This window comes from Serinus canaria, chromosome Z, assembly GCF_022539315.1.
Source record: "Serinus canaria isolate serCan28SL12 chromosome Z, serCan2020, whole genome shotgun sequence".
Lineage (NCBI taxonomy): Eukaryota > Metazoa > Chordata > Aves > Passeriformes > Fringillidae > Serinus > Serinus canaria.
Window position 1 is genome coordinate 21,341,544 of NC_066343.1, and position 18,339 is coordinate 21,359,882.

General features: G+C 41.8%; 1 protein-coding gene across 3 annotated transcripts in view; it reads right to left on the bottom strand.

Annotated features, from left to right (window-relative positions):
• SNCAIP (synuclein alpha interacting protein) overlaps positions 1 to 17,935 on the bottom strand; it is a 94,413-nt gene extending 76,478 nt beyond the window's left edge. For 2 of the 3 annotated variants that reach the window (XM_030237114.2, XM_050987191.1), the window contains exon 1: positions 17,797 to 17,935. The gene's annotated coding sequence lies outside the window, so the exon portion shown is untranslated. Of the gene's footprint in view, positions 1 to 14,126; positions 14,250 to 17,796 lie in introns of those variants that run through there. The other variant, XM_050987190.1, reaches the window with a different exon arrangement.
• Between the last annotated feature and the right edge of the window lie 404 nt (positions 17,936 to 18,339).

The following is an 18,339-nucleotide window of genomic DNA, read 5'->3' on the forward strand; positions in this document are numbered from 1 at the left end:
GAGACACACTTACTTACTTACTGACTGATTTGAAATTAAGTTTTTTCCTCTGTGGTTAGCCTCATTTTTGATCCACACCAACTACATTTCTGTTCACAGCAACAAGAAAAGCATGCCAAAAGCATGCCCAAACCAGGCAATTCTGATCTCTGGTTATATTAACTAATACCCCATTCTGGTTTCTAGCTGCTGGCTTTCACAAGTGAAACAAACATTTAGCTCAGGATGACCTCTGAGAAGGACTGCAATTTAAAATACATAAGCTGTACGCCCAAACTGCTTATCATACATAGCAAAGAGCTGACCTTTCACCACTAAACTATCATCTTCATTTCCAGACCCCCTCAAGCCCTCCACCTCCACTGTGATGGCCTCAAAAACTCTTTTCTAGTCATGACTCTTGGGCCCACCAAGAACAGCTGTTACATTTAGCACAATCTATTGACAGGGATTTGAAAGAATGTATGGTCAAATACCACATTCTCTTGTTTTTTCACTCAAAAATTATGCCAAGCAACATGTCTACTCCTAGTTCTAGGAGGATGTAAAAGAATAAAAATAAAAACTGAGACTAGAAGAAATGACCCCCCATCCCAAATTGACAATATTTGGCAAAGAGCAGCACAGCATGACAAGTGTTTAGTTGTCTGCAACTGAGAAGTAAGCAGAAACACTGATTGGCTAGACTTGGTTCAAAAATCTAGGCAAACAACTAAGAACCAATGCTAGAATGTTTAGTTTTCCAGTAAACAATATTGTCATAGGAAAGCTTGTGCTCATGGATTACTACACTACACTATAATTTGTAGTTTTATTAACGTAACTTTCAGTATCTAAAAAACAAATCATTAGTCTTGGCATGTGATCAAGGTACAAGTGTAGTGGCTTCATTGGGAATAAATGCAGTCGACTAGGCAGTGTTGAAACACTGTAATTCCATTTTTTCCCAACAGAGGAGTACTTTTACTACCTCTTTTTCACACACATATACACTGAAACAAGCAAACAGTTAGGATCTCTCCCAGTTTCAGGAAGGGAAAACAGCTTTAACACTACTTAGAGAAAATGAGTGCCAGTTGCAACTGTTTAAGAAATTATTCCTTTCCATTCACTTGTTGCAAGGTAAAGGGGCATTACATCTGGTGAGAAAGAGGAACAAGGATTTCCTGCTTTGTATATCCTACTACACAGAAGAAAGTGTTGCCAATCCCAGAAACTGAATTTTGGAATACTGACAAAGTTATGAAACTTATGTGATCCAGGATGCTCATATGGTGTTTCAATTACACAGATGATTCACTGATATTTATCATAGCCATACGGTCTGAAAAGGAACTTTGGATGGCTATGTCAGTGAAGCAGTTAGCTGCTACTGATGAATATGATCTTATGCTGCTTGTTATCTAGAAAATCTGTCTTTGAAAAAGTATAGTCTTGCTATTCAAAAGTCAGTTGTTACTCTCACAAATGCTCTTAGGAGATAAGAGATGATGCCTTACAATTCCAGCAGAACCATGCTGGGCAAAGAAAAGAGAGTATATTGTCTGCAGCTGTCAGAGTCCAATCTGTCTGAAATCCTGGATCCAACTGTTTCCAGTCCTCAGAGCCAAGTTCTCAAAGTTCTGACCATTAATGAAGAATTTCACCCTCTTTGGCTGTTCAAATGCTCACAGATTCAAGTGCAGACCAGCAAAACTGAGTTCTGTAGCAGTACCGTTCCTTGAGGATTTGCAGAAATGCATGCAGAGCCATAAAGTGCTGGAGAGTCACACAAAGAAACTACTAAGCGGCTTATGAAAGAGTTTCCACAAGAGATCAGGCACATCTGTAGAACTGCAGGCGATAAAGACACTAATCTCTCCCTTAACTGATAGATCCAAAGAGCCTATCACCAAAATCCTTAGGAAGCTACATTCTTCCCTGCAAGATCACAGCACTTTCCTTTTGCCTGCAAGTTGGTTAATGCTTGTACAAATTCTTTAAAGCCCTAGCAGGACATTTTAAGCAAGAAATGCTTAATCCTTTAATGCTGAGGAGAGTGGCTCTTTCCTTAAGGAAAGCCAGGTCTAATAAGATCTTTCAGAATCAGCTGGCAGTCTCACTAGGACAGAAAATACACTTTTGTATACTTCTGTACATACAGAAACCAGGACTGAATATAATAAGCAATTCTACAGAATATCCCACTTTACCTAATCTACCACAAAATCCAAAATTCAGATTTACACTGAAGAAGAAGGCAGGAATTGCTCTTATTGTAAAAGATTCATCCACTCACCTGAAACCCAGAGTTGCTACATCAGCCAGTCTCCAAAAATGAACTTAAGTGAACTTGTAACATACACATATTTTTCAATTCAGATATTTGAAAAGCTCCCTTTGAAAATCTCTAGGAAAGAGCAAGCACTGATGGCCCTTCCACTTTCACCAGTGAATGATGTAGAAGTTGTATAAGCAGCTGTGCTGACTCCAAGCCATCACCACTTCCATCAACCAGGACAGGGAACCTTAAAGTACACCACAGGGTTTGAGTGAGGGATGCAAAGCAATTATTACTAACTCTTTTTGTTAATGTACATTAGATTTAGTTTACAAAGCAAGAAAGATATTTACTTCCTTTGCTCTGCAGAATTACAGTGATGTAAATGCCAGCACTGGAGATTTTTTCACTTTCTCCATTTTATGGAAGCCATCTCTCACAAAGCACTTTATGTATTACATTGCCATTCTGCAAGCCCATGTCTAGAAAAATTGTAACTGTAAATATTTTTAAAATATTTTGCAAGTGCTGTAATTTTTCAAGCATCTTGCTTGGTTTAAACCTCTCAATTTATGGGAAAAGAATACTTATTTCTGTTGGTCCTGGTAAAATTTGTATTTTCCATGTTGCAGTTGGAGATCTAAAATACATTTAGAGAACATTTTATTACCCAATACCTGTAATTAAAACATTGGTTTTGCTTTCTTCCCCATCACAAACATGAGCCTTAACATGTTTTAAAATATTAATAAAATAAGAAAAAAAAGCCTTCTTTTTTTTTTTTTTTAAATACGAATTCCAAACTGTTTCAAGAGCCACTATTACAGCAATGAATTGACAGTGCAATATTTTCTTATGGAGGTTCCAGTAATATTGAATTTATGATTTATCACACTGTACTACCCCATAATCAACACAACCTCTGAAACTGCAAGATCTCAGCAACATGTAAAAAGCAGTTCTGTCAGGATCTATGAAAGGGCTTTTCCCATTGCTTTTGAATGGTGAAAACCATAAAAAGGATACCATATCAATGAGTGGACTAAACCAAAACAAAAGCCACTGAAACAAAGGGAAAATAATGCATACCCTATCAAGCCATGAATGGTGTTAAATTAGACCAAAAGCAGAATCTGGAACCACCAGTAATAAAACAGAAAATACACAACACTGGGAAACCTGCCACTGATATGTTTTGTAGCACCGAATGTACAAAGGCTCAAGTATAAATTGTGCAGCTAGTAACTAGTTCATTGTACTTCCTCTGAGCTTTAAAAATATTTTCTTAAGCAGAAGTAGCCAAAGAGTCTTCAAATGCATTTGTTTTGAGTACTGGTAATTCAACGCTAACACCAAACCCAGGTTAAAATAATACATTCGCATACAGATCTGGAGATTATGTATGACATCATTTTCCATGGAAAATTATGATTGAGCAGAACATCAGGAATTTAACAAATCTGTTCTTCAGTCATTTTAGAAGTGAAATCTGACCAGAAAAGCTTTCTTTACAAACTAATCTTAAAAGACACTCATCTTTTTTCACTACTTCCTGCAAAATTTCAGGGAAAAACCCCCACTGCTATTCCAAAGTGTGACTCCCTGGAGAAAATGTACATACAATGTTTGCAATTACTAGGAAAAGTCCACTGCAAATTGAATTTATTACTTTACTAGTGGAAATTCAGCAGCTGAACTAACAAAATCAGGTTGAGTGTTGATTCTTTTTAATAACTGCCTCTTATATCACTAAACTCTACGGCAGAAATAAATTTTTATTTCATGTTACCTCTCTGTTCTGCTAATGCCAATGCAGGAAGTTCATAAATGTGAATCCTCAGGAGGCTTACACGCATCACTGAGAACAGTAAAATGAATGGTTACACATCTGCAGTCTGAAGTTTGAGATGAATACAAGCAAATAGTGAATGCGCATTTTTCAAATGGTTGCGCCCATTATTTTCCACTGACTCATGACTGTTGGCAGAAATGAATAATACATTTTAATATGTAGAGGTTCAAAAATCACAATACAGAGAGTATGTATGTGTATATATCCATCTTCCCTGCATACATAATAATAAAGCCATAGGTTTTCATCTGTTTTTTATATTTAACATCAAATAATTTATAATGCAGAACTGCAAAATATAAATAGAACACTGCATCAATCATGTGAAAATACAAGTGCTGTTCAGCATTTCTGTAAATCCTTCATTAAACCCAGATTTGAGGCCGAACCAGGGACTTACATGGATCAAGTCATGGTCACTTGGAACACTGAGAGACATAAAATGCTGTGTTATTTCATGTCAAGATTATTTGCAGCTCTCTTCATTATTTCAAAGAATATTAGTGACAAATACAGTGCATTCCACAATACAGCCAGTGCTTATGCCCTTAAATTCAGGAGTTAACTGCTGAACAAGGACTGGGAGATCAGCTGACCTGAGTCCTGAGGTGTTTTGCACAACCAGTACTCTGCTGACGTACACACAGAAAACACAGATGTGTAACTAACTTTTAGTAACATCATCAAATAAGAAGGAATTAACTACGTGAATACTGAAAATGTCTTGCTCTGCATCTCTACAGACCATCTAACATACCACATGCCACTTCTCAAGACATCAACCACTACAGGTCCTGTATGGAAATACACAGAAAAAACAGAAATTCAACCAGCATATCCTAAATGGTGGCTGAAAGCGTAAAGCACATGTGTCACCTAGAACCACTGCAAAGCAGCACAATATTTACTAAAGTAAATAAACAGCATAGAAGAAAATGTGTGTGTACATTGCCCTCATACTTACTTGAGCAAGACTTTGGAGATGTACACTTGAGGAGAATTAAGCAGAGCATTCAAGAAATTAATGGTTGGATACGGTTCCAAATCAATGCCAGAAGAAACTGATACCAAAAAATATGCATGAAATTTTGATTTAACTTTTTAATCCAGGTACAATTTGGAAAGTACTGTGCCGTCAAAGCACTCACAACTTCTGTTCTTTTGGCAAAGGCAATGAATATCGAACATCTGCAGGGCTGCTGTGAGTTCATGAACTACAGAAATAAAAAATATGCCTTCTTTTGGTAGCCTAGTTCTTATGTAAAAATCCAAAAATAATACACCCTTGTAACCACATCCACAAGGAAACAGATACCTGGCCCCAAAGTAAGGCAAAGCAATAGAGGGCTTATGGCAACTACCACTGCTAATGCAGGCTCCAGCACTTATGTTAGGATGAAATCAAGCGTAGCAGAGCTCAGCCTTTCCAAATCATGCCTTGGTTTAGGGGGAGGTGGAGGATTCTGTGTCAACATCTTTAATAAAGCAGATGTGACTCACTGCACTCTTGTTTCAAACCATTAACTGAGGTTTCTCTTATTTCTCTGAAGTAGTGGCAGCAGCACTGGGGGCAGTAGTACTGAGGCAGCAATCCTTCTTAAGTTTTTGCTCAGTACAATAACTTAAAGTAAATTATATTATTTAAAGTAAATTATTATTATTATTATAATCCTGACTTCAGTTTCTCTCCTTAGTACTTTGCATCTTTATTCATCTTATCTTCTTCAGGTACTGATCATAGAAAAATATGGAACCTATTTAATCAGTATATCATCCCCATAAATCTTCCTATGCTGCATTTGCTTTTAAAGAACACATTTAATTTATAAGTGTTGTTTCAATAAAACCAAGCAATTGAAAATATCTTTGTTTAACATACTTTTACAGTTCAAAGCATCTGTTAGGTCATGTTAGGGTTAGAGGTTATTTTAATTATTATTATTTTTTACACAGATGAGTAAAAGGAATTTTTCACACACTTCCTTGCACCTTTCTTTTTCCCATTTAAATTACTCAGCCTAAATTCAGTAATAGTCCAGTCAAATTTCAACACCTTGTAGCCCCACAGTGGCCTGCTAAATTATTTCTAGAAATATCCTGGAAAAGACTTAATGCCAAACACTGCTCTTAAGTTTGCAACATTCAAATGCTGCACTTGAAGTTAGAAATTTAGAACTTGCCTTATTTACATTTCCCTGCCAAAATCCTGAATTCAGTCTCATGATGATTTTTTGCTTCATGTAAGCTTTAATTATAAAGTCAAGGGAAAACTCCTATGTAAGTAGATTTTCTGCTTCAAGAGTCAGAATATGCCAAGTGTATCCACCATATGTGTGAAACCTATGTGCTGTCCTGCTCTCTTGTGGGAGGCCTGTTTTCTCTGCAACCACTTTCCTGTGGTTCCAGTCTTCCAACTACACCCGTTTCTACTCTCTCCTTTTCTATTTTTGGGCTGTCAATTCCACTGCCCCATCCTTGGTGCCCTGAAACTGACTAGAACATCTAAGAGCTACACTCTAGCAAATTCTGATACTCCAAATTCCAAAGCTGAATTTTCCAATGAAACAAGGTGAATTCTACCAGCAGTCAGGTGAGGGGCAGCAGTCGGTAACCAGCATTAGACTTCAGTTTGGGATGTGAGCCAGCCTCATGCAGGGCACATCACACAGAGCATATATCTGTGCACATGGTGCCCATGGACCATAAAACCAAACATCAAACTCAAAAAACCAAATCTTGAACTCAAACAATTCAGAACACACACTTCTTGTCATTCAAACCAAACCACTTTCATTTGACACTACTTGATGAATAAAATAAATTTGACAAATACTATATGCATGTATTACAAGTTTTACTTTTGCTATATTTACTTTTAATGTAAAAACCATAGAAAATAATTTTAAAAAAAATATAATTTCTACTGCAAACATCAACTTTCCTCTGACTTAGAAATTACACTTGACCACTAACATCTATGCAAATATTTTCATTTTGATAAAATTGAAATTAGGACAGAAGAGAAACTGCAGAGTTTTTCGTACTTTATTCCATAGACATAGACTAAGATGTTGTTTGCAAAACTTCTTAAAAATCAAACAGTGCAAACTACTGTAAATTAAAGCACTGTCAAAAAAGAACCTTTTATTTCCATTATAGTTTGGTGGAAACTGGAATATTCAGTGAAAAACAACCAAATTATTCCTGAGAGACATCTGTGCCCCGAAACCAGGATGCTGTCTTCTGAAACTGTCATTATTTTCTCATTTGAGAAATAGACTGCAACTGCAGCTATACAATGCTATTCTACGTAGAACACTGCTATCCAATATTATTTGTTTAAAATGTTATCGGCAGCAGATACAACCAGCACTAGTGTTCAGCTGTGCAGCTATCAGTGCTGTAACAAACAGTGGGATGAGTTAAACAGCTGGCAGAAATGCCAACTAGGAGCAGTACTTTTATTTTAAGCTGAAATTTTGTAATGTCTTCAGAGATTCCTAAAATCCTTCATTAAAAAAAAAAAGAAACTATATTAAAGAAATTAACCTCTCTACCTCACTACATCAAAGCCCACAATGTTACAAAATTTACGCATGAGCACGTTTCTTTGTTTGTACTGATTTTGATGGAGGGACTAACTGAAGGATCCCACTTCAGTGCTTTGCAAAAGGTGATCTGTCTTGCACAGAGCACACCCAAACTACTCAGAAATATCAGGTGTGCATTTTCATTTCCTGTGTTCCCCCATTCAGCATTTAACTAGTCTAAATTTATTTAAAATTGTAGACTGTCAAGGCCCTATAGCAAGCGGAAGATATTCTTGCAGCTTTTTTTATGGATACTAATCAGAAATGTCCAAGTGTTTCACAAACGTTCCTCAATTCATTCACAGTCTTACAGTATTACAGGATAAGAAAGCATTATTATCCCCATCCAGAGGCTGGAAACAAAGGGGCTTACAGGAAGCCACAGAAAACCACAGCAGCAGAAGGGCCAGAAGGAGAAGCATGGGAGCACACAGGTGTTCCTGTGTATCCCTCCACATCTCCAGCCTGTACTGATCACTGCCAGAAGTGGGAGGCGGCTCTCACTGCAGTTCACTTACCCCACATACCCAACACCAAAAGGCTCAACGAACAGAACCTAAATAAGAAAGCACACACACATCCTTCCTGGCCACAGCCATGCCGTGTTTTGGGTTGTGCGTGCAAGGCTGCCATCACAGAGCCAGAGACACAGGCCCTGTGGCCCTAAGTGTATTAATTATAAGAATGCTTCTTCTTTTCACAGTGCTTCACAGAAACACAAAACAGGTGAGGATGGAAAGGAGTCCTAGAGATCAAGCAGTCCAACCCCTCGCCCATGCCTCAGCTAGAGCTTCTTGCCCAGGTCTGCATCCATGTAGATTTCGAGTATCTCATATCTCCAAGGATGGAGAGAGACTCCACTACCTCTGAGAAACCTGTGCCAGCTCTTGGCCACCATGATAAACTGTTTCCTCAGCAAGGCTGCTGATGCCATCAAGCTGACAGTGCAGCTGACATTCCTGAAGGGTGGGATGCCATTCCAAGGGGACCTGGACAGGCTCAAGATGAAGGCACAGGGGTCGAGATGAGGTTCAACAAGGTCTAGTGCTGGGTGCTGCACCTGGATTGGGGCAATTATCAGTATCAATCCAGGCTTGAGAATGAAGGGATTGAGAACAGCCCTGTGAGAAGGACTTGGGGGTGCTGGTGGGTGAGAGGCTGGACATGACCCAGCCATGGGCACTCACAGCCCAGAAAGCCAAACGAGTCCTGGGCTGCATCCAAAGCAGTGTGGGCAGAAGGGTGAGGGGAAGGGTGAGGGAGGGGATTCTGCCCCTCTGCTCTGCTCTGGTGAGACCCCACTGCAGCATCCATCTCTGGGGTCCCACCACAGGAAGGACACGAACTTTCTGCATCAAGCCCAGAAAGGGGGCCACAAAGATGATAAAAGAGATAGAACATGTCCCCTGAGAGAACTGGGTTTGTTCATCTTGGAGAAGGCTCTGAGGAAACCTCATTGTGGTCTTTGGTACCTGAAGAAGGCCTACAGCAAAGTTGGAGAGGCATTTTATACCATGACTTGTGGAAATAAAACCAGAAGCAATAGTTTCAAACTAAAAAACAGCCAGTTTAGTTTGGGTATTAGGAACAAAACCTAACTTGCGGGACTGGTGAGGCACTGGAACAGGTTACCCAGAGAAGTGGTGGATGCCTCACTCTCCGTCCCACACTCTGAACACCTCACAGTTTGAAGGTGCTGGAGCTGTTCAACATAAAGTATTAATCCTTTTCATAACAAAAACATTAGGCACTGTTTGACTGCCACATTACAAAAAGATGTTGCTACTGTCAATTTGCAGTTCTCTACTATATTTTCTTCTCCTAAGTGAAAAGAATTAGATAATTTATTCAAGACCACCACCAGCCTGGCAGAAACCAGGTTTAGCTTGCATTTTTGTGCAGCATCCAGTGAACTAAGGCTGTTCTTTTTCCTCAGAAAGGTGTCAAGGACAGGAGTAAGAAACACTTCTTTTAAAGAACTGTTTGATGAAAGATAAAAGAGTATTTTATTTATTTCAGTTTAACCATTTATCTAGAAACAAAGTATTTTCTTGGCAGACAAGTAAGCTGTAACATTCTGCCAGGCTGAAAAGCTCAGTTTCGCCTTAGTCCTCTACAGCATATCTCATGTCACAGTAACAAACGAGAGTCTATTTTGTATTCCTCTTCCTCTGACAGTACTGATTTTATGTGAAATATTATTTTGGCATGAAAAAAAATATAAAACATTGCACTAGCTAATCCTTTTATGTTCTAATTTTTAAGCCATGTTTTCTCCCTTGGCTTTGTAAATAGCATGGAAAGTGCACAGTGAGAGAATTAGACACTTGACATTTTCAGACTATCTCCTTAGATACAGATCAGGTTTGGTTTTTTTGTTGGTGGGTTGATTGTTTTTAAATGCAGAAAGAAAATCAATTTCTGCATAAAAAATTTACTAAAATGTGATGTGCAACTATACCTGTTGTCAAACTTCACTCATACAATATAGTGACTTAATAAGAAGGTTCACTGACTTCATTCTCAAGCAGATGGAGTAACTTAACAATTAATCTGACAAACCAAAAATAACCCTTACTACATAAACTAAAAAAAAAACCCAAAAAAAAAAACCCTAAAAGACCAAATCCCCAACCAACAATAAAACCTCCACAAACGAAAACAATAACCTCTTAGGAGTGCAAGTATGTTCGTAAAAACATACACATTCCTTCCCTTAAAAATAATTCCAAATCCTTTTAACAGAGTTGGGTTGTGTTTTATATATTATAGTGACCTTACTGCTATTGCTGATATTTCTTATCATTCATTTAATTTCACTTTTTTCCTCTCCATAGTTGTGCTCTAGATTAAATGTTTTGGTAACAGAACATTTCAAAATGCTCACTTTCTAACACTGCTACTTTAACCCAGTCTCTCATTTGGATTTTAACACTTGCAAAAATATATGGCCTGGATATGATGGTTCCGTAAGGCTGCATTTAACAAACAAATTTGGAATAGGGACTGTAAAGTTAATTTTTGGAATGGAAATTTGCCAGAAGTTTCTCTGACACTCTAATGCCCTTTCTATAATTCCTTACAGAGGGTAATTAAATAGTGAGACAGTTAGTCTGCTTTTCTATGGAGTTTATCTCAATACAAAGAAAAAGGGATATGCACCCAGATGCAGAGCATCCACCAACAATGCTGCAGGAGGCATGAAGTGGACATGCCGTCCTGAGTTTATGTCAGCATTTGTAGGTGTATCCACGGCAGTGCAAATCTAGAGAGGACAGACTTTCATCTGTTAAAAATAGCAGTGGAGACAGATGAAAGCAGACTTCAGCATAGTTTAATAACTGTCCAGAAGGCTTGGAAAGCCCTCTCTTAAGTCTAAGCTGGCATGTCTTCACATCACATACAGATCAAAGCAATTACAGAGCTGTCTGCATGTCCTGCAATCACACTACTCATTGCAGTGTAGACGCATCCAGAAATAGTGCTACTGTAGATATGTTCATCTAAAAACTCCATCTGCAAAAAGCCTGGAAGCATACTGTAAAGCATATGGGACCTGATGAGGAACATATGCTGGAGAGAGTGTCCATTTTGCTAAATTCCATTAGCTGGAATTGTGGAGGACCTCCCTTATACTCCTGTATCATGTGTTGGTTGGCCTCTCCTGTGGGAATTCACAGTCAGGCCAGATTAACTTGAACCTTCAAGGACAGCAATTCACCCAGCTTTACCATCTACAGAAGAGACACCAAACCACGACATCATCTCCAGGATGGCTTACTATCTTTTGTCCAGCAAGTGACCAAAGGGATCCACGCGTGTTCCTAAACGGACTGCACAGGGAATGATTCACTCTGAGGAGATTTTGTGTGCATTTTGCTAAATCACAAGAAGGAATGCAGTTATTCAGCATATTTTGCTGCCTTACCAGGAGAGTATAAAGACACACAAGAGCAAATGTTGACTCAGACAATTAAAGACCTGGGAGGAATTGGATCACAGCAGCAGGGATTACCTACAGGCCAATTTACCATGGGAAGAAGCAAGCTAGTAAAGTACATAAAGTTTTGGGTGCAGGGATAAACATTCTGTGCGGCTGCCTGTCTCTTTGTGGAAACCCTGAGCACATGCACAGTTGTTCTCCAATTAGTTGTCTGGACCTGAGCATCTCAGCACTCAAACACAGCCAAATATCCAGTCACCAGGCAGCGCCATTCCAGCAGATTCCACTAAACTGGGAGAAGCTGCTGACTCCATTGAAGAGATGCCCTGCGGACACCTTGGCAAATTATAAGGCTGAGCAATCACCATCCATGAAGCCTAACAAGGGCAAGAGCCATGTTCTGGCACCTGGGACAGGGCACTCCTGGCTGTAAGGACAGACTGAGAGGCTAAAGAAGGAATGAAAGGTCCCATGGAAGAGGATCTGGTGATTCTGATCAAGAGCAAGCTGATTATGAGTCAACAGTATGCCCTGGCAGTCAAAAGGCCCAACCATATCCTGGTTGCATCTAGCACATAGGAGAACTCCTCTACCTTATAAATGTGAATTTGGTAACTACATGAGCACTGCTCTCCGCTCTTGTCAACAAAAGGGCGACACCCCACATCCTGGGGAGAATCAGGGACAGCATCACCAGACCAGCAAGGGAGGGGATTGTCCCGCTCTGCTCTGCACTGGGGCAGCCTCACCTCCAGTGCTGGGGGCAGTTCTGGGTGCCACAACACAGAAAAGACACTGAGCTGTTAGAGAGTGTCCAAAGGAGGCCACAAGGAAGGTGAAGGACCTTGGGGTGAAGCCGTGTGAGGAGCGGCTGAGGTCACTTGGTCTGCTCAGCCTGGAGAAGAGGAGACTGAGGGCAGACCTCACTGCAGGTACATCTTCCTCCTGAGTGGAAAAGGAGGGGCAGGCACTGAACTCTTCTCTGTGGTGACAGCAACAAGGCCCAAGGGAATGGCCTGAAGTTGTGTTAGGGGAAGTTTAGACTGGATGTTAGGAAAAAGTTCTTTACACAGAGGGTGAAGGTTCTTCACCCAGGGAAGTGGTCACAGTACCAAGCCTGTCAGAGTTTCAGTGTTAGTGAGAAGCAAATAATTAATCATGTAAGTGTAGCTCACTTTCCGGGTGATTCCATTTTGTAACTCAAGGTAAATTTTCGGCCATGTCCTAGCAACAACCACAAATATTGTGCTTTATCCGGAGCTCAGTATATGAGCTTGCAAAATGGTAATATCCTACACATTAACATAATTTGGACACACAACCGAGGACTCTTTCCATGTAACAAGAGGAGAAATGAGTACACTTATACTTAGCACAGTAGAATGTGGGTCAGGGAATATGATACAGCTTATTTACCTTACTAGCACTCTTCTGCTTCTGTGTGTGGTATATTTCCGAAATATATTTTGCTTCATTTTGTTTGGCCCTTTTTTTTTTTTTGGTTTGCTTTTAAAAGCAGCTTGGAGACAGCTTTTACAAATATTCAAATAAGTGTCTCAACAGGCTAACAACTTCAGTATTTAAAATCTTGAGCCCATGGGATCTTCATAAATTTACAATTGTGACTCAACTGGAACTGACAGCATAGCATAGAAAGGGCAGAATATTTACATCCGAATTTTAGTTAAAGAGAACATGAGGAATGTACATGCACATATAAGCAGTTAAAGGTATTTCCTAACTCTATCAGAAAAAGAGGCCAGTATGGCAAGATCCTGCAGAAGAACTACATGGATGAATAACCCACAGAGAACCACAGCTGCAAATTGCAATCACATGCTTGCCCCAGTCATGCACATCACAGATTCACAGAATGGCAGGGGTTGGAAGGGACCTCTGGAGATCATTGAATCCAACCCCCCTGATAAAGCAGGCTCATCCAGAGCAGGCTGCACAGGATCATGTCCAGGCTGGTCCAGGAAGGAGACTTCACAACCTCTCTGGGCAGCCTGTTCCAGCAGCACAGCCTGATTTTCAGTCACAGATGTAAACAAGTTGGTTAAAATGGGGGGGGGGTTGAAGGGAAGTGCTACGTTCCTGATTAGAATTTCATGTTAAATGGAAAGCTCCAGATTGATTCAGTAACAATAAAACAGAAGGGGGGAGAAAGGGGAGGATTTATATATAAGAAGAGGTCATGTAGTACACTGCATTGAGTTTAAAAGATAAGAAAGACAATGCTTTTTTATCTGGTATAAACAAAAATAATGCCAGCAGTTTGACTGCAAACAACTGAGGAGGAAATTGAACCAAAAAGGAAATGATTACAGCAAACCTTGCAAACCTAATGCTATGTTTTAATCAGAAAAAATACACTTTTAAGTGCTGCTTGATAATTCTTTATGAAGTGCAAATCAGCCATATTCATATTCATACAAAATAAGCTTTTGTAAACACTCCTTAACACACAAGAAAACATACCTAATGAAGGACTGCCTGGATTGCCAAACTGTGGCGGCTGAATTGTACTTTTCTTTGGTAACTCTAAGACCTTCAGACCTCTGGATCACTTGGTGCTTTATTGTAGAAGATGAAATCACAGTTCCACCTTAGACAGGTAAATAGAAACAATATTTCTACCACAAAAATGAATTGATTATTTTCCCCCCTCAGTTTAGAACTCTCTTAGGGACTTAAATCAATAAAGTATCTGATGCATATGTTCTATCTTCTTGTTTCTAATGGTTCCACTGTGCATATAAATCTATTGTAGAACCATATTTGCATTTAAAGAGAAATTCCCTTGTGTTTACTATGCACCTGTTTCGTGGAAGCCTATCTCTTCTACCTCCTTTGAGAAACAACAGATCTGCCAGAAAAAGAAGGAGCTCAGACACAACACTACTCCAAGTCCTCTTGACAATTATCTAAGCACCATTTCCTTCAATTTAGTTTAGTTATGGTCCTGTTCAGACAAGAGCTGAAAAGAATTACTATTTGCCCTTCCAAAATCCAATGTTTCTCAACTTTTTCTAACATATTTTTCATTTTGACATTGACTATGTAGATTTCAACTGTAAAAAACCACTTTATTTGCTAAGAAACACACAGTAAAGCACTGGCAAATAGATTACTTACAGACTTGCACATGAAAAATATAAACTTTTCTTTATTTTACTTGGCATTAATTTTAATTATAATGGCTGCATAAGGAAGGATGAGAATATTCTCCTCTTGACACCTACCTGAAAAGATTTATTCTAAAATTGAAATAAAAAATAATTGTTCCCTGCCTCCTTAGTCATGATACATGGTCTGCCTCTGGAGCTTCACGCACACAATCAGAGACAGACAAGGGTGCAGATAAAGCTCTGCTACATCTAGTCAGCTGAAACATTTAAACACCAGATGATGGAGATAACTTGCTGCATCTCACAAAGGCTGCTGAACTACTGTCTTTGTGATCACGAGGTGTAGCATCACCACCTCAAGACACCAAACTATGTGACAAGGGCCATCATATCTGCACCACTGCCAAAAGGACTTTTGTGCTGCTGTCTGTGACAGATGAGCCACCCCACGGGGCTGCCTCTGGCTCTCTGCTCCCACTTTCTTGCTGGCATATCCAGCACGTGGAAGCAGCGCTACTTGTGAGTCTCCATTTCAGAGGACAGAAGCTATAACAGCTGCAGTGGGGCTGTCATGCTTTTCCCTTTCTGCTTCTAATCAGGCAAGTGTCCAAGGACAGAGCTGCTGTGGAATTAGGTACAGGTCTGAGAGATCCTGGAAGAGGACTGTGAGAAAGAGAGCTGTGCCAATGCAGGTGGTATTCCACTCCAGGTAAGCGTGGGATGAACCCTTGCACCTATGGAGTCCACATGGGAACAGATTTCAGCTGCCAGAAAAAATGGACAATTGGAAAGCAGAGGGACACTTCTTAGTTTTTCAAGCTCTGTTTATGCCCAGTCAAGGAACAGTTACAAAATACCTAATATTTGGGATTGTGGTTTTGCAATTATGAAAAAAATGACACATCACTAATTCACAGTACTCTGTGAAGAGACTGAATCTTCAAGGGTACCTTCAGTCACCTTGTCCAAGCAAAAATTAGACAAGTCACCTCGTCTAATTTTACATGCAGCTCTTTGGAAACTCAGAAGCTGGCCCCAAAGAACTCATGACATACTTACTTTCCACGTTGCTGTCATTAGAGAAAAAGATAAGACAAGCAGCTTCTGGCTAATGTAAGCTACTATCTTCTACAGAACTTCCTTACCTGCCCAGTTGCTTGTTCCAAAATGACCCTTAAAAGTATTCTGAGTAGCCTGCACAGCCTGCACTGGACTGCTTGCTCAAAAAAGAAGGAGGTTTTTATTTAACCAGTCTCCTTGAATTTGGAGGTAACTCTACCCTGGGCCAGTACTCTGATGTAGTTTTCTTTTACTCACTGTTTCAGAAGCTGCAAATCACACATGTGCTTTCTGCAGCACACCAAATCAATGACACAGACCAGAAATCACAAACACCTGAAAAATAAGTGAACTGCCAGTTTAAGACAGTGTAAGTGACTGTATTAAGCAAAATGGCCAGCCTGCACAAGTCAGTCTTACACCACATACCCCTTGGGAGCCTCTTCATTACAGGCCTTTTCACAAATGGGCTGTAGTGATGAGGCAAATGTCTCTTTGACAACTAAACAGGTCAAATTCTAATTGTTTCATTCAGATGAAAAGTGCTTCTCACTGTGTTTGAATTACCCCTTTAGCAATCCCCCAAGCCTGCGCCTGCAACCAGTTATTCAGCTTACCTGCTAAATCTTCAAAATATGGCTCCAGTATTCCACAAGACATATTTGCAGGCTTAACAGTATGAAGACTAAAGTGGCTTACCAAGTTCACCGACCATGAGCTCACACATGAGCAAGTTGCAGAGGATTTTAGGGTGAAGAATCTCATGTTTATGGGTGGTAGTAAGGCAACAGGTCATGCTTTTTATGGCTTGCTGGAAGCACATGCAGTGCACATAACTCCTAAATTCAGTAAGGGCAGGACACCATTAAAAGTCTGCTACAGCATGCTACAGAAGGCTAAAGGCATGCACATCATTCAATATAATTTCTGGCTGCAGGATCACTACTATTTGCACAAAATATTATTTTTTTTTTCCAAATGGTATGATTGTATATCTTTCTTCAGTCATTTAAATAACAGAAAAGGTCCAACAGTCTAGTGATTTGCTTCAGAAGTATTTTTTTAAACATTTTTTTCAGCTACCTTTTGCTGCTGGAATGCTGAGGTATAAAATGAGGCGAAGATGCTAAGATTTTCCATGGAAAACACAGGCACTAGCAGTTTTTTGGTGGGTTTTGGGGTGAGGGGACTTTTTGAGGACCAGTTGTGACTGATTAATATCTCTGTGAGATGTGGCTTTAAGCCAACCATCTTCTTTATGTATCCAGTACCATCGGAACCTGATCCTCGAGCTCTTCTTTATATAAATTACATCTGCTCACATAAAGCACTCATTGATGCCGGTATGAAAAGGTTTGATCCCCGCTGCTGCAAAAACACGATTTTGGATTGACCCGAGTACAAAGCGTGGAGCATGTTTCTCCCTGACAACTTGGCATTTGTTTCCCAACGGTTACAAACATGCAACTCCTACTTGATTTTCTTCCAGATTTCGGCTTGCCCGGCGGGACAGGAGGGTGCTGACTGCTGGGTGCCCGCCCGGACGCCCGGCTCCGAGCAGAGCAGCGGCAGATCTGCGGCGGGGGCGAGTGTCAGCGGCTTACACTGCGCTGCCAGGGCTTGGCGCGGCTGACATCACGTATGTGCTCAGTCCCAGCGAAACCCCCCGCACTCAGCCCTGATTTCATGCGGAAAGCACTTCCCCGGGGCGGGCTGGCGGGGGCCGGGGCCGGGGCTCCCCCCCTGCCGCCGCTCGCTCCCGCCTGCTGCCCGTGTCTCCCGCCGCCCGGCAGTCCCGCTCCGGCGCCCCCGGGGATACCTCGGCGGGGGAAGCGCCTCCAGCGGCACCCGCGCCCCCGCGGGGCATCCGGGCTCAGCTCCGCGCCCCCTCTCCCGCCGCCCCGGGGGCAGCGCTGTCGGCGGCAACAAAGCCCCCGTCCACTCCGCTCCGCTCTGCTCACCTCACCCCTGCGCTCCTCTCGGCCGCGGCCGTTCCACGGCGGCCGGGGTGATGGAGACGGGGGAAGGATCCAGGTGCCGCCTCTCGGCTGCCGCCCCCCGCCACTCCCCGCCGGTGCAGGCAGCGCTCCGGCAGCGGCCCGGCTCCCGCCGCCCCGCCCTCCGCCCCTGCCACCGGGCAGCGGCCGGCAGGAGCGGCAGGAGGAGGAGGAGGAGAGGTAAAGCGAAGGAGGGAGCGAGGGACGAAGAGGACGGAGGGGGCGGCTCCGCCCGGCCCTGCTGCGTCACAATGCGGGGGGCGCTGCCACGTGACCGGCGGCGCGGAGCGCGGGGCGGAGGGGCGGGGGCCGCGCGGGACCCCGCGCTGGGGCGGCGGGAGCGGCGGGAGCGGCGGGAGCGGCGGGTCGGGGCCACGGCCGCAGCCCGGGGCCCGGAGCTGCCCCCGGAGCCGCCACCGCCGCCCCGCGGGTCCCGCGCGTCGGGAGCGATTGCCCGCGGTGTCTGAAAACGCTGCCCTGGCGTGACCAATGCGAAGCGTGTGGCAC